Below are 16,081 nucleotides of genomic sequence, written 5' to 3' on the forward strand. Positions count from 1 at the left end.
AAGAGTTTAGCGCTAAAGAAGCGCTAATGAAAAAGAGAAAAGAACAAACGCGCTACTTTTGTGAAGACGTGGGAAGTTGAATTTCGAACCATATGCGCGCCCGTCTGGCTATGTTGAGCGCCCGCCCCGTCGCTGGATTGGGAGATTTTAATTATAGGGCAATTATTTTATTGGGCTTTCTTTTGTGCTTTTGCGTGAACATATAAAAAGCAATTGAAGTCATAATAATTGAGAGAACCGCCACACACACATACGTACATCAGAGATTTGGAGCTGATCGTGAAACTTTTGGAGAAGTTGGTTCTTAATTGAAGAACGAATACGAAGATCGAGAGTCCGGACACGGCATCGCATTGACGAATTTGTTTTTTTTCTTTTATTTATTAAATTCTGAATTCATGTCTGGATTTCTAAATATGTTTTGGTTTTATCAGAATTTTATTATGAACTAAATTTTTAGATTCTAGAGGTCAAATGGAACCTGGTGTAGAAACTTTCATGAATTTTTGATTTTATTGGATTGAGTTCTTCTAGATTAATTATTTTTCTAGATTTGAATGTCTTTTCAATTACCTGATCAATAATTAAATTGTAATATTTATTTGAAATTTGGCACTCGGGATACGAGATTTTTTAATATGACCAATAGAAATTATACTGTTAATTATTTATATATCTCGAGAGAGTGTATAATTTTAATAGAGCTTTAAAAAGAACATTGTTTTACATAGATAACTGCAATTAGATTTTTAATATGAATATTGAAATTGAATTGTAGTTGATAAACATTATTTGTTGCTCGGAAGAGGGAAATAATAAACTTAAGTGTTCTTGGATATTAATTGACCGCAATTCATGAAGATAAATTAATTAGGATTGATTGTTGTTGAAACCAGGTGAAATCTAAATCTCTAGACCATTTTTTCTCTAATTGATAATTTCTGAAAGTTGTGTGCGTGCTATTAAAAATTTCAATAATTATTTTATTTTCTGCAAACTTCTGAAATTTTGATTTTCTAGATAAAGTTTAGACTATTATAATTACAAGTAGTGAATATTTCAATTTACTCCTTGTGGAAACGATACTTGATTCATCATTTCATTAAAACTTGACACTCATACGCTTGCGAGCATTTTTCACAACAAGTTTTTGGCGCCGTTGTCGGGGAGTAAAATTTGATTTTGTTTAGTCTTGTTACCAATTCGTCTAAGTTTTAATTTAGAGCTTTTATTTATTTTATTTTAAGTTACTAATTGATCTCTTTTTGTTCATTATTGCAGTTCAAGCAAAGATCTCAAAGTGTGAATTCTATGCTTTTTGATCCGAAGATCGAGCGAACTGCACGTGCTTTGAGAAGAGCGAGAAGAAAAGAAATCAATAACATGGCTGAAGAGAATGCACAATAAGCTCCCTTGGTGCCAATTAGAGAGAACTTCAGGCCAGGAATCCAGGCTCACTACTCTGGAATAGCTCGTGGAATTATCAATGCTAACAATTTTGAGCTAAAGCTTGCATTGATCAACATAGTTCAGCATAACCAGTTTAATGAGAGTAGTGGTGTTATCGAGTCGAGCCGAGCTCGAGTAGCACACTACTCATATTTTACTACTCGAGCTCGATCGAGTAGTAAAATATGTGCTCGAGCTTAAAAATTATATATATATATATATATAAATTAAAAATATATGAATAAATAAATAAATAAATATAATATTATATATATTATAAATTATAAAATAAATAAATATTATAAATATAATAAATAAATATATATATATATAATATAAATAATTTTTTTATTATATAAATATAATATATATTATATTTATATAATATATATTATATTTATATAATATATATTATATTTATATATATATATATATATTTATTTATATTATATTTTTTATATATGTGGCTTATCGAGTAGCTCGCGAGCTACTCGAGCACATAGTTTCAAAGCTCGACTCGAGCTCGGTCAAACCGAGCTCGAGTTGAGCTTTGACCGAGCTACTCACGAGCTGCTTACGAGTAGCTCGACTCGTTTATACCCCTAAATGGGAGTGCAACTGCTGATCCTCACCTACACCTGCGCACTTTCCTGGAGATAACAGAAACTGTAAAATTTAATGGTGTTTCTGAGGATATTATACGGTTACGGTTATTTTCTTTTTCTCTCAGGGACCAAGCCAGAAGTTGGCTACAATCACTGCCGCTAGGGAGCATTACTTCATGGGAGGAGATGACAGAAAAATTTCTTGCAAAATATTTTTCACATGCCAAGTCCACCCGACTGAAGATTGAGATCAGCACATTCAAGCAGATGGATTCTGAACAGCTCTACGAGGCGTGGGAAAGGTATAAAGAGTTACTTAGACGTTGTCCTAACCACAATTTTGCAGATTGGGAACAGATCGAGTGGTTTTACAACGGATTGAATGCGCCCACAAGAATTTCTATGGACTCTGCTGCTGGAGGTACAATCTTCGCAAAGAATTTAGCTCAGGCATATGAGATGCTAGAACAGATGACCATTAACAGCTTCCAATGGCCATCTGAGTGTATGGGATTCAAGAAGCCAGTTGGAGTATATGCATTGGATCCTCTAACTTCAATATCTGCACAATTATCTGCACTGACGACGCAAGTGGCCGCGTTGAATAAAGTGAGTGTTGCAGAATCAACAAGTGTGTCGGGTGCTATGGGCGAATCTCATCATTCTGAACAAGTGCAGTAAGTAAATCAAAGAGGTTATGGAGGCTACAGAGGTAATCTTGTTCCAAATACTTATCACCCAGGTTTGAGAAATCACGAAAATTTTTCATATGCTAATAATAAAAATGTGTTGAATCCTCATTCGGGATACAATAAAAATAAGGGTGAGGTAAGCCATCTTTGGAGGATGTTGTTAGTACTTTTATGCAGGAATCAAGCAAGAGGATGACAAGGACTGAGACTCGCTTTGACAGCCTAGAGACGCACGTGGCCAACATGGGTGTTGTGTTGGAATCAATGGAGACTAGCATTGGGCAGTTGAAGAACGCACTGAAAGATAACAACCGCGGCCAGTTTCCAAGCAATACTAAGGTGAATCCTATATAACAGTGTAAGACCATAGAGTTGAGGAGTGGGAAGCAAATGGATAATGAAGAAGGCCAACCTGAAAGCAAGACATCTGAAAATTTGCTGTTGAAGAGAAGAAAATCGAGGAGAAGGAGCTTAAAACTGAGCAAAAATCGATGTACAAGCCTCCACTTCCATATCCCCAAAGATTCAAGAATAAGACTCTCGATGAGCAGTTATCCAAGTTCTTGGAGATTTTTAAGAAGATTCATATCAACATCCCCTTTGCTGATGCTTTGGAGAAAATGCCTAACTATGCTAAGTTCATCAAAGAGGTGATGCCAAAAAAAAAAAGAGGCTTCTAGAGAACGAGGTGGTGAATTTAACGGAAGAGTACAATGCGGTGCTACAAAAAAAGATGCCACAAAAGCTGAAAAATCCAGGGAGTTTTTACTATTCCTTGTTCTATTGGTGGATCTCATTTTATTACTGCATTATGTGATTTAGGGGCCAGTATTAATTTAACGTCATTATCTATTTACAGGGCCTTGGAGTTGGGAGATATGAAATCGACCATGATCACATTGTACTTGGCAGATAGGAACATCCCATATCCACTTGTTATTGTTGAAGATGCCACTGATTTTTGGGATACCATTCTTGGCCACTGCTGCTGCTAAGATCGAGGTAAAAAAAGGTGAATTGTCGATGGGTGTGGAAGGCGAACGTGTAATTTTCAACATATTCATGAAGACACTTAATCCACCCATCAAAAAATTGTGCTTAATTGAGCCAGTTGTGAAATTGGAGTGCTGTCAAAGAGCCGATATAGAGGTTGAATCAAAGTAGAAAGCGCCAGATTTACCAAAGAAGAAAACCACAAAAAAGAAGGCAAAATTTAAAAAGAGGATCGTGGAATATATTTGGCGTGTAAAAGAAAAGGTGAAAACCTAAAACCGGTGACATTCGGGCTGACGACTATAAACCAAGCGCTACTTGGGAGGCAACCCAATATTTTTCTTTTATTTTATTTGCTTTTTCTTTCATTTTATCTAATTTTTGTTAATTAATTAGTTTAGTATATTATTATCAATTTTTGAAGCCTAATTCTTGTCAATTTTCAAAAATTTTCAGGCTTAAAAAATCTCAAATTCGAGCAAGCGGCGCGCCCGCCCCATTAATCTGAGCGCCCGCGCGAAAGAAATTGATTTTGAAGAGTGCACAAACGGCGCGCCCGCGCCATGTCTCTTGAGCGCCCGCGCAACCTATTCGCTTCACTGATGCAAGAACAGCTACGAACCGCGCATGACCATGCGCTATCGTGCACCTATTCCGCACAACCCCAAGCGAAAACAAGCATCCTCAACAGAGCAAACCATGCGCTAACTAGCCCTTCACCAAGCGCAAACGCGCATCACTCCATGCGCTAACCATCACCATTTGCTCTTCACAGAGCGCAATCGCGCCTCCTCCTTCATCATTAGCGCTCCTGTTCAGCGCATACCCATAAACTCTCACTCCATGCGCCAACAACTCCATCAACATCATATCAATCAAGAGCAATCACGCAGTTTGCACTCCCAGCAGCGCATTCCAAACAACGCTTGAATCAACTCCTAATGTGTGATCAAAGTGTGTAAACCTGTGCCATTAATTTCCCAGCAGCTGCACTTCAATGCGCAATCGCGCCTCTCCAAGGCTATTATTCATGGGCCATAGAGTCCCCTCTTGGGCTCTTTCACTCTGTGCACTCCCTTCTTCTTCTCCCATACATTAAGCGATATCTATTGTCTTGTTTGCTTTGAGCTTCACCTTTGTGCTATTATCTGACCATGTTCTTGTTTTCTTACAGGATTAAAATTTTTGTGGTTGTTGTTATCCACCTCCTCCACCGTGGTATTCATGTTGCAGAATTATCTTCCATGGAGATGATGATGATGATGACGCCGAGTCCTGATACTCGGTGTTGAAGGTACACGTCCCTTGTTCTTTTAATTGCATTTAATCATTGAGGACAATGATTTTAATAAGTATGGGGTGAATAAATATTTTTGCATGTTTTAAGTGAAGTTGAAGTTGTTGAGGTTGAATTTTTATGTTTAGATATATTTGATATGTTGATGTTGATTAGTGATAATTGGCCTATGAAGATGAATGATTTGGAAATTGAATTTTAAATCTAGTATTGTTGAAATTTTTCTTGAGTTTTCACAAAATTATGCACTATATCATGATTGTCTAGACCCTAGTGATTAGAGAAACTTTATGATTTTGTGAGTGAATTGGATGATTTGATTTTTAACATTGGTGCTTTATACTTGAAACTGAGGTAGACTTCTACGAGCCTAGAAATGATTTAGGCATTAAAATATGATAATTAATAATAGCTCCATCTGGGTCCTTGACGAGGAATTGAAATCCTAATTCATTTGTCTTGCCTAAGTATGCGGAATAAATGTGGTTGCAAAAGTGCAATTAATTTTTGAAAAATTTAACAACTCCATCCGGGCTTGGAAAGTTTTTGAAATTATATTCACTGTTCCATTGCTAAGTTTTCGAAAAAATTAATAATGAAGTTGATGTTCCATCCGGGCTATAGACGAGAGGATTGAAATTCGAATCCTATATTTAGTTATAGTTAAGTATGCGGATAAAATGGGGCTAAATAAAAACTGGGTGCAAAATCCGATAATTTTATAAAATAATATGAAATAAAGTGAAAAGTCCTTTTGATCTTGGTTAGTAGAAGTAAAACTTGGTGGATAGTGTTTTGAAACTAGAGAGCGGAGTTGATGATTCTATGAAACGAGCTTGTTATATTAGTGGATCGAAAGCTAAGTGGATAGATACGATTGATAATTCACACACGCACGAGAACTCTTGAGAAATTTAACTGTACATGGATTATTTGTTGGTTATCGGAGGCTGATTGGTTTGATTAATTGATTTTATCTTTGTTGGTGTGGTGTTTATTTGGTTTGGTTGGATTGTTTTAATAGTTTTGCTCGGGACTAGCAAAAGTCTAAGTTTGTGAGTATTTGATAAGTGTATTTTATACACTTAATTTAATTATGATTTTAATTATTAATTATTTTTTCGAGCAGATTTATGCGCGAGTTTTGTTGTTTTTTATGTTTGTAGGAAATTACTGAATTGTTGTTGAAAGGAGAAGAAAATAAGAGAGAAGAAAAAATAATGGAAAAAAGAAGGCTGTAAAGAAGAATAAAAGAAAAGAAAAAAGAAAATAAAAAGAAAGGAAGAGTTTAGCGCTAAAGAAGCCCTAAAGAAGAAGATAAAATATCAAACACGCTACTTGTAGTGACCCGTATCCGTAATTAGCGATTAATGAATATATTAATCGTGTAATCATGCTTAGATTAAGTAAAACATGATTAAGGAAATTCCAAAGCGGATTAGCGGAGTCCGAAAATAGATTCAGGACACTTGAAAATGGTGGCGAGGGTTCGGAAGGTTCGGATGCTCCGAACCTGAGTTCGGAGGACCCGAACGTGACCGGAGCCAAGGATCGGAGGCCCGAGGAGTTCGGACGATCCGAAGACCGATCGGACGGCCCGAACAGTAGCCAGCCAGCTGTCTTGAAATAATGCGTCATTGGTGACGTCACTGATGTGACTTCGGAGGGCCCGAAGTTGGGATCGGAGGATCCGAACCAGTTCGGATGACCCGAAGTCGAGTTCGGACGGCCCGAACTTCGTCTATAAATAGAGGAGCCGAGGTTCAATTGTAACTCGCTCATTCCCTCTTTTCTCTCTCAATTCCTAGGCCTTATAACTCAGATCTAGGGAGATCTAGGCATCCTATTGGAAATCCGGAAGTGGCATAGCGATCCAGGCGTCGAGGCGGAGCTGTGGCCTAGTTTTGAGGCAATTGTCATCAGCGGGCTGACGACGGACGCAGGTATAGCTATGGTCTCCTTAAATTATTTAGGAGTATGCAATAGCTTAGTTAAGGCTTTTAGAGCTTAATTATTGATGCATGAGTATTTGCATTGTAGAGCTGATGTAGGCTTGGAACCTAGAGTGGGACTGCTAGGAACTGCCTGTAGTAAGGTACGTAAGTACAGACTGAGATAGCCAGCGGGTTTGCATGCTTATATGTTGCATTTGTGTCATATTATTATGTAGCATGTGCATATCATATTGTGTTTGTCCATCCTTTGAGATGAGTCATGTAGGGCCGCTCAGCCCTGTTTGGACGGTTGATGTCTAGTACTCAGTGACTGACGGGTCATGGGTGATTAGCATCTGGGGGACACGGTCCACGTTAGGCATGCTTAATGGGCCGGTTCGGCCGGGAACCGAACCGGACCCGACCCAATAAGCCCGGAACCAGACCCGGTATGGAAGAACCGGGCCCGGAACCGAACCCAATCCATTTACTAATGGATTGAACCGGTTCAGGGTTTTCATAACCGGTTCATCCGGTTCCGGTTCCGGTTTCGGTTCCTGGACCGAATTCGGATAAGTCCGGATCCGACCCGGAACCGGATCCGGAACCGGTAAAAAATAAAAAAAAAATAAAAAAAAAACAATTGGCCAACGGATACAATATTGTTGACCATGCAGTATCCGTTGCCAACGGCTACTGCATGGTTTAATTGCAAATTGGCCCCCAAATTAGGGGGCCAATTTTTAAAAAAAAATTATAATTTATACCCAAAAAAATTCTATAAATACTAGATATTTTTAATTATTTTGACACAACCATTTTCTCACAATTATCTACTTTACTTTCTCTATAATTATATCTCAAATATATATTTATTTAAATTCTACTTTCTCTACATTCAATGGCATCATCTTCAAACCGTGGTGGTGGTCGTGGTGGTGAACGTGTCTTCGATCTTGCTCAAGATTTTTCCTATATACCCGACTTTGATGAAGTCGAACCTAGGAACGAGGAGGAAGAAGCAATGCAAATCCCCAATTTAGATGTCGGGACACCATCTTCCGCTCGGGAAAGCAACACGATTTCAACGAGTACGACGACAAGCCGAGCAAAACGAAGTAAAGCTTACAAAACTGGTGGTGGTTCCGGTGTTACTGGTACTTTGAAAAAACATTTAGTCAAGGTACATAAACTTGACCCAGATACTCTACAACCATTCGGTAGAGAACCAACTCAACAACAAATTAATCCTTCAAGTGGTAGAGCTTTTACGATTACTAAAGATATTTCTCGAAAAGCCATTGTTAAATTTGTTACGAAATGTTGTCAACCTTTCCTACTAGCCGAACAAGAAGGTTTTGTTGAATTTACTAGTACTATTCAACCGGGTTTTCATAATATTTCTAGGCATACACTTAAAAAATATTGTTTCGATATGTATAAGGAATATAAGGAAACACTAAAATCGCATCTTTCAAATATTTCGTGTAGAGTTAGTTTGACGACTGATATTTGGACTAATATTAAATTTGAATCTTATCTTGTTGTTACATGTCATTGGATTGATGAAACTTGGTGTATGCAAAAAAGAATTTTATCACTCGATTATTTAGAATCGTCACACAATGCATACACTATAGCTAGATATGTTTGTAATGTTGCTAAGACTTATGGAATACAAAATAAAATAATGTCTATTACATTAGATAATGCGAGTGCCAATACTCTTGCAATTAGATACATAAAGGATTCATTAAAACCGATTTTAGATGGAAAGTTGCTTCATGTTAGATGTGCTTGTCATGTTATCAACTTATGTGTTAAATGTGCATTGGATGATCGCTTGTGTACTGTAATAGAAAAATTCAAAACATGTGGAAAATTATTACGTGAAAGAAGATATGGACGTGATTGGAAAAAACTAGTAGAATCAAATGGGATTAGATTTAAAAAATTTCCTGCACCAGTTGACACTCGATGGAATTCTTTATATCATTTGCTTCAAACTTTATTACGTTTTAAAGATTTAGTTACTCCATACTATAATAATATTGCTGCAAATGCTTTAGTCTTGACTGACGATGATTGGAATATTTTGACTCATGTTGTTTCTTTGTTAGAAATTTTTAAAGAAGCAACCGAAAAATTTTCTGGCATTCACTACCCCACTTCTCCCATGTTTTTGCCTTTGATTTTCAATATGATATTTAAATTTATGGAATATCGTGGTGGTTCATTTATGCATGAGTTTATTTCTAACATGGAAGATAAATTTTTGAAATATTGGGAGAATATCCCAATTTCGCATGGTTTAACAACACTACTTGATCCTAGTCAAAGCCAAGGTGGATTAGACATATTTTTTTAATATTACGCTAAATTTCTTGGGAACAATGTTGACGATCAAAAGAAGTCAATATCACATTCTCTCCAAGAATTATTTGATTTGTATGCAAGAGAACAGGGTGAACCGAGTGCACAGTCGGATGAGAGACCGACGGAGATAGGCAAAAGTGGAGCAATCAACTTCTTTCAAAGTTTGAAAAGACAAAAGTTGAAGGGAAAAGCTACAACAACTAATTACAATTAGATCCAAATTTATCTGAGCCAATATATTGAGACTACTGAAAGTTTTGATGTTCTAAATTGGTGGAAAGTAAATTCTCAGCTTTATCCAGTGTTAGCGGCAATTGCACGAGACGTCCTAGCCATTCAAAGTTCTAGTGTTGCTTCCGAATCTGCATTTTCAATATGTGAAAGAATAATTGGTGATCAAAGAACTAATTTAAAGCCAGAAACACTTAGTATGTTGACATGCCTCCAAGACTGGTTTGCAGCCGAAAAAAAGAATAGGACCGCTGGAGCATTCGACGAATTTCAAAGTTCAAGCTCCGACGAAGAACCGGAGTATTCGAAGTATATTTTAGTTAATCGTGATGAATTTTAGATTTCAATTGTAAAATTAAACGTTTCAAGTTATGTAAGGACCTCGGTCATAATTATCTAATAAAAAATAAATCATTCAGACTTGTCAAATGGCTACTGCATGTATTTATTAAATATTATTATTAAATATTAATTGCAATTTAAAAAAATATTGTTTTAGTTTCGACGAATATTCGAAGTATATTTTGGTAAATGATGTTGAATTTTAGATGTACAATTGTGAAAATAAATGTTACAAGTTATTATTTTATAAAAATTTTATATTATCATGTACTATTTGAGTTCAAAATTAATGCAAATAAAAAAATTTCATTGGAAGCTTAAATTACTTTGAAAATGAATAAATGTGTTTGAAACTCAAAATTAATGCAAATAAAAAAATTTCATTGGAAGATTAAATTACTTTGAAAATGAATAAATATGTGTTTGAAAATTCAAAACGTGAATATAACATTCGAATTTTTTTTAATTCAATCGAATTTTTAATTCAGCTTTTTTTCAAAAATAAAACAAATATTCTAAAATAAAATTTTAAAATTTGGGATATTTTTTTTAAAATAAAAACCGGGCCGAAACCGGTCGGAACCGGCCCGGAACCCAAATAAAATGGTTACGGTTCGAATTGGTTCCAAGCTTTTAGCTTGGAACCGGAACCGGAACCGAACCTGTTTAGTACCGGTTCCGACCGGTTCCGGGACCGGGATGACCGGAACCGGCCGGAACCGGTTCAAAACCGGACCGACGGGACCCTTAAGCATGCCTAGTCCACGTCCAGTAGGAATGAGCAGTGTACGCAGGGTTTGCTCCCCGGGTTGTACCACTCATGTCCTAGGCGCTATTACTGAGCAGTTATATACATTTATCCCAGATATGGATACGCTATCATTTGCATGCATCATATTTGTATGTTTTACCCAGTGATTTCGTATGGAGCTTAGAGCTCACGTCTAGTCTTTTCTGTGTATCTGGACACCCCATTCGACGGGGCAGTTGTAGGTGCAGGATTGAGCATGAGGAGCTTGAAGTAGCCAGCAACCAGTGAAGACAGCAGGATTAGCTGTAGGTTTTGCCTTTAGGCTATTTATTCGATTTGATTGTATAAATCGAATTTTTTTAACCCGTTGTATTCTGCCGGTCTGCTTTTATTTAAGTCTTCCGCAGCGATTTATTTAATGCATGTTTTAATTATGCTCTTAACTCTGATTAGGTAGTGGATCTGGGTAGGGTCGCTACACTACTTTTGTGAAGACGTGAGAGGTTTAATTTCGAAGCATATGCGCGCCCGCCTGGCTATGTTGAGCGCCCGCCCCGTCGCTGGATTGAGAGATTTTAATTATCGGGCAATTATTTTATTGGGCTTTCTTTTGTGCTTTTGCGTGAACATATAAAAACAAATTGAAGTCGGAATAATTGAGAGAGCCGCCACACACACATACGTACAACAGAGATTTGGAGCTGATCGTGAACCTTTTGGAGAAGTTGGTTCTTAATTGAAGAACAAATACGGAGATCGAGAGTCCGGACACGGCATCGGATCGACGGATTTGTTTTTTTATTTTCTTTATTAAATTCTGAATTCATGTATGAATTTCTAAATATGTTTTGTTTTTATCAGAATTTTATTATGAACTAAATTTTTAGAGTCTAGATGTCAAATGGAACCTGGTGTAGACATTTTCATGAATTTTTGATTTTATTAGATTGAGTTTTTTTAGATTAATTGTTTTTCTAGATTTGAATGTATTTTCAATTACCTGATCAATAATTAAATTGTAATATTTATTTGAAATCTAGCAGTCAGAAGAGGAGATTTTTTAATATGGCCAATAAACATTACACTATTAATTATTTATATAGCTCGGGAGAGTGTATAATTTTAATAGAGCTTTAAAAAGAACATTGTTTTACATAGATCACTGTAATTAAATTTTTAATAGGGATATTGGAATTGAATTGTAGTTGATAAACATTATTCGTTGCTCGAGAGAGGGAAATAATAAACTTAAGTGTTCTTGGCTATTAATTGACTGGAATTCATGAAGATAAATTAATTAAGATTGATTGTTGTTGAAACCAGGTGAAATCTAAACTTTTATACCATTTTTTCTTTGATTGATAATTTCTGAAAGTTGTGTGTGTGCTATTAAAAAATTCAGTGAATATTTTATTTTTTGCAAACTTCTCAAATTTTGATTTTCTAGATAAATTTTAGACTATTATAATTACAAGTACTGAATATTTCAATTTTCTCCTTATGGGAACGATACTTGATTCATCACTTTATTAAAACTTGACACTCGTACGCTTGCGAGCAGTTTTCACAACAGAGATCCGCGGTTTACCTCACGGTTTTGGGGTAGTTTTAAACAAGCATTGGGTACCACTTTGAGTTTGAGTACTGCATATCATCTGGAGACTGATGGACAGTCAGAACGCACTATACGTACATTGAAGGATATGATACGTTCTTCTGTTATGGACTTTGGTTTATCTTGGCAGGATCAGCTATCTTCGATTGAATTTGTCTACAATAACAATTATCATCGCAGTATTGATATGGCAGGTGGAAGTTGTTGCTCTCAATTGTTGTGGATGAATCAAATGCTAGAAGACTATGGTCTCAAAAGTGAAATTCCAATTGTGTACTGTGACAACTCATGTGCCATAGACATATCTAAAAACTCAGTGCAACACTCTCGAACTAAACACATTGACATAAGACATCACTTCATTCAAGATTTAGTTGAGAAATTCATGATTCATATGGAGTTTGTTGGAACCAATAACCAATTTATTGATATATTCACAAAAGTATTAGACTTTGAGAGATTATCCAGTCTTAGAAAATCTGTCAGCATATGTTCATTATAATCACTCACGGCTGTTTTTCCTAAATGTTTCCAACACTAAAGGACAACATCAAACATGCATATGCATTTTTAGAACTCTATACATACTGCATTATCATTTTGTCCTATGTTTTTCACTGATTGTTGATATTGACAACATACCTTAGTGTTCTGCAAAAGCTCTTTTTAAGAAAAACACATGTCATGATAATGTGCTCTAACTAAACACGAAGTAGTTGAGGTATCAGGTATAGCAACCCACATCCCGATTTAAGTAATTACATGTTTAATAAGTAAGTAATATGTGATTAAGCGATCGGAATGTCCGATCGGCGATCGGAGCTTCTGATGAAGATCGAAGCTTCCGGTGGCGTTCGGAGCTTCCGATGACGTGTGCCAATGATTAATCACGGGATTTTGACAAGTGTCACACATGCAGCGATCGGAGCTTCTGTAGTAACCCAGAAACCATTTTAAGATAATAATATGTTAAACATGATTAAGGGTTGGTAATTAACCACTTTCGGAGTGTTATTGGACTTCGGAAGAGAATTTGGGCTTTTGAATTTGGGCCAGATCGGAAGCTCCGAACCCAGATCGGAAGCTCCGATCCTAACCACTTCGGAAGCCGATCGGATGCACGGAGATCGGAAGCTCCGATCAGGAACGGACGTTCCGATCTCTGTCAGCCAGCAATGCTCGATGACTCAGTTGTGAGTTTTGACAAGTGTTGATCATAGAGCAGATCGGAAGCTCCGATCCTGGAACGGAAGTTCCGATCCCGACGTGTCGGACATGCACAGAATGAGCTGGATCGGAATCTCCGATGCCGACATCGGAAGTTCCGATCATGGCCGAGATTTTTGGCTATAAATAGGGCTCATTTGATTCAGTTTGAATTACGAATTCCCGAGTTTCCTTCTTCAGTTATATAGTGTGAGATATACACTTGAGGGCCCTATCGGTTATAATCAAAGTTCTGGAATAACCAAGTTGTGGTTATAGTCATCCGGGACTAGCGTCTTCAAAGGGCTTACTACGGACGAAGGTATGGTCCGGGAATCTATTTAAGTTTTGGGAGTACTTATTAGCTTAGTTAAGGCTTATAGAACTTGTGTAGTGATACGGTGAACTTTTGAATATAGGCTTGGAACTTAGGATCTACTTACTTGAACTAGCCTAGAGGTACGTACACATTGACTAAGATTGCCAGCGAGTATACACGTTTATATGTTGCATTTATTTGGCATTATTATATGGCATGATGTATGATTTACCGTTTTCTATACTCATATGTCATGTGCATATACACATTGAGCCTATTCCTTGTTATACCTGATTTAGAGCCGCTCAGCTCTATATTCGATAGTCTGTCACTGAGAGTACCGCGACGGCGGGGGCATTTATGTCTGTCTACTCTGGTGTATTAGACGAGTGTGGTTGCACCCAGAGGTTGATCCGTGCGGTGGCAGCACTCATATGGCGCCGGTTCTGAGCATGACTTTTCGGAGGATTTTTATCAGTCATCATGTTGCATGCATTATATACATATGTTTACTCATGTCTATGTACTGGACGTTAGCGCTCACGTCCTAGTTGTTATCTTGGACACCCTATTCCATGGGGCAGGTCGCAGGATGGACGGGGCTGGCAGTTCAAGGCAGGACTAGGGAGCAGGAGCCTTGAAGAGTTTTTATACAGCATGATTTATTAGCTGTATAATCTTTACTTTTAAGAATTTCGATATAGTTGTATCTTTACAGATTTAAGCCTGGATTATTATATTACTAAGCTGATGTGTAAATTATGGTTAAGTTTCCGCCCGTTTTTACTCTGTTAAGTATTATGCTGTATTAAATTTAATGCATGCTATTAGTTGTCAGTTAGTAGGTGATTCCATGCAGGGTCACTACATTTTTGGTATCAGAGCATGCATAGATTTTGGGATTAGTACTTGGGATTTAGTTTAGTCTTGAGTAATTCTTGCGCATTTAGGATTTTAATGTGCAATTCTTTTCAGGATATGGCTGACGAGAGTCACGGTAGTGTTGGCCAAGGAGGTGGTCATCATCATCGTCGCCATCATCATCAGGATGATCGACATCGTCCTCATGAGGGTCGACGTCGCTATACTATTAACAAGTTTATGCAGGTAGGACCGAAACCCTTAGTGGGAGGCGAGAATCCTGAACAGGCAAGGAGGTGGATGTCTAAACTCGAGAGTACTTTTCGAGCTTTCGAGTGTACTGAGGAGTAGAAATTGGAAGTTCTAGAATTCGTTCTAGAGGATAGAGCACGTTTTTTGTGGGATGCCAAGGTTGCTCAGGCATGCACTGAGAGAGGACTGGTTACTTGGGAAGATTTCTGTCGGGAGTTTCAGAAATTATATTATCCTCCGGCTGTTCACCAAGCACGATCTATGGAGTTGCTTAATTTGAGGCAAGGATCAATGACTATTGATCAATATCAACAACGATTTCTTGATCTGCTACCTTTCAGTTCTCATATCAATGCGAGTGATGCGTCGAAGTATGATATCTTTCTGTAAGGCCTGAACCAAGATATCTACGCTCAAGTTGTCGTCTGTGATGACCCGGTATCCTATGAGACTTTGGTGAACCGTTGCCGTCTTGTGGAGACTAGCAACAGGCGTGGACAGCTGATGATGCCAGCACAGCCTAGTGGATTTGTTGAGCCTCGAGCTCAATCTATTGTGCCATCTGTACCTACGTATTCTTCTACTCCTACTAATTCGTCTGGTTCTCGTGGTTCACGAGGTACTTTTCGCTTTTGGAAGAAGAAGAAGGAGGAGGAGTTTTGTAGCCACTGTGGTGGGAAGCATCCTGCAGCTTCATGTCGGAGAGCTACTGGGGCTTGTTATATTTGTGGTCAGCAGGGACATCTGCGGAGAGATTGTCCTCAGCGCATGGGTTCTGCTAGTGGATCGGGATCTCAGGTTGGATCTCAGGCTTCTACTTTTCCACGTCAGCAGCCAGCACCACAGAGTTCTTCTGGTTTTCGTTCCCAGACTCAAGGGCAGATGTTTGCTCTGTCTCAGGAGCAGGCTACTGAGGGAAGCGATCGCATGTTGGCAGGTAACTTCTTGTTATGTGGTATTCCTGCACTTGTCTTAATTGATACTGGAGCATCGCATTCCTTTATTTCTCGTTGCTTCGTTAAGAAACATAGATTACCTTACGTATCATTAGATATGGATTTAGTTGTATCTACTCCATTGGAGCAGGAGGTAGTAACTAAGCGTCTAGTGATGGGTTGCCTTCTGGAGTTTGAGGGTAATGTGTTATTGGCTAATTTG

The sequence above is a fragment of the Henckelia pumila genome, chromosome 1 (genome assembly GCF_033568475.1).
Source record: "Henckelia pumila isolate YLH828 chromosome 1, ASM3356847v2, whole genome shotgun sequence".
In the NCBI taxonomy this organism is placed as follows: domain Eukaryota; kingdom Viridiplantae; phylum Streptophyta; class Magnoliopsida; order Lamiales; family Gesneriaceae; genus Henckelia; species Henckelia pumila.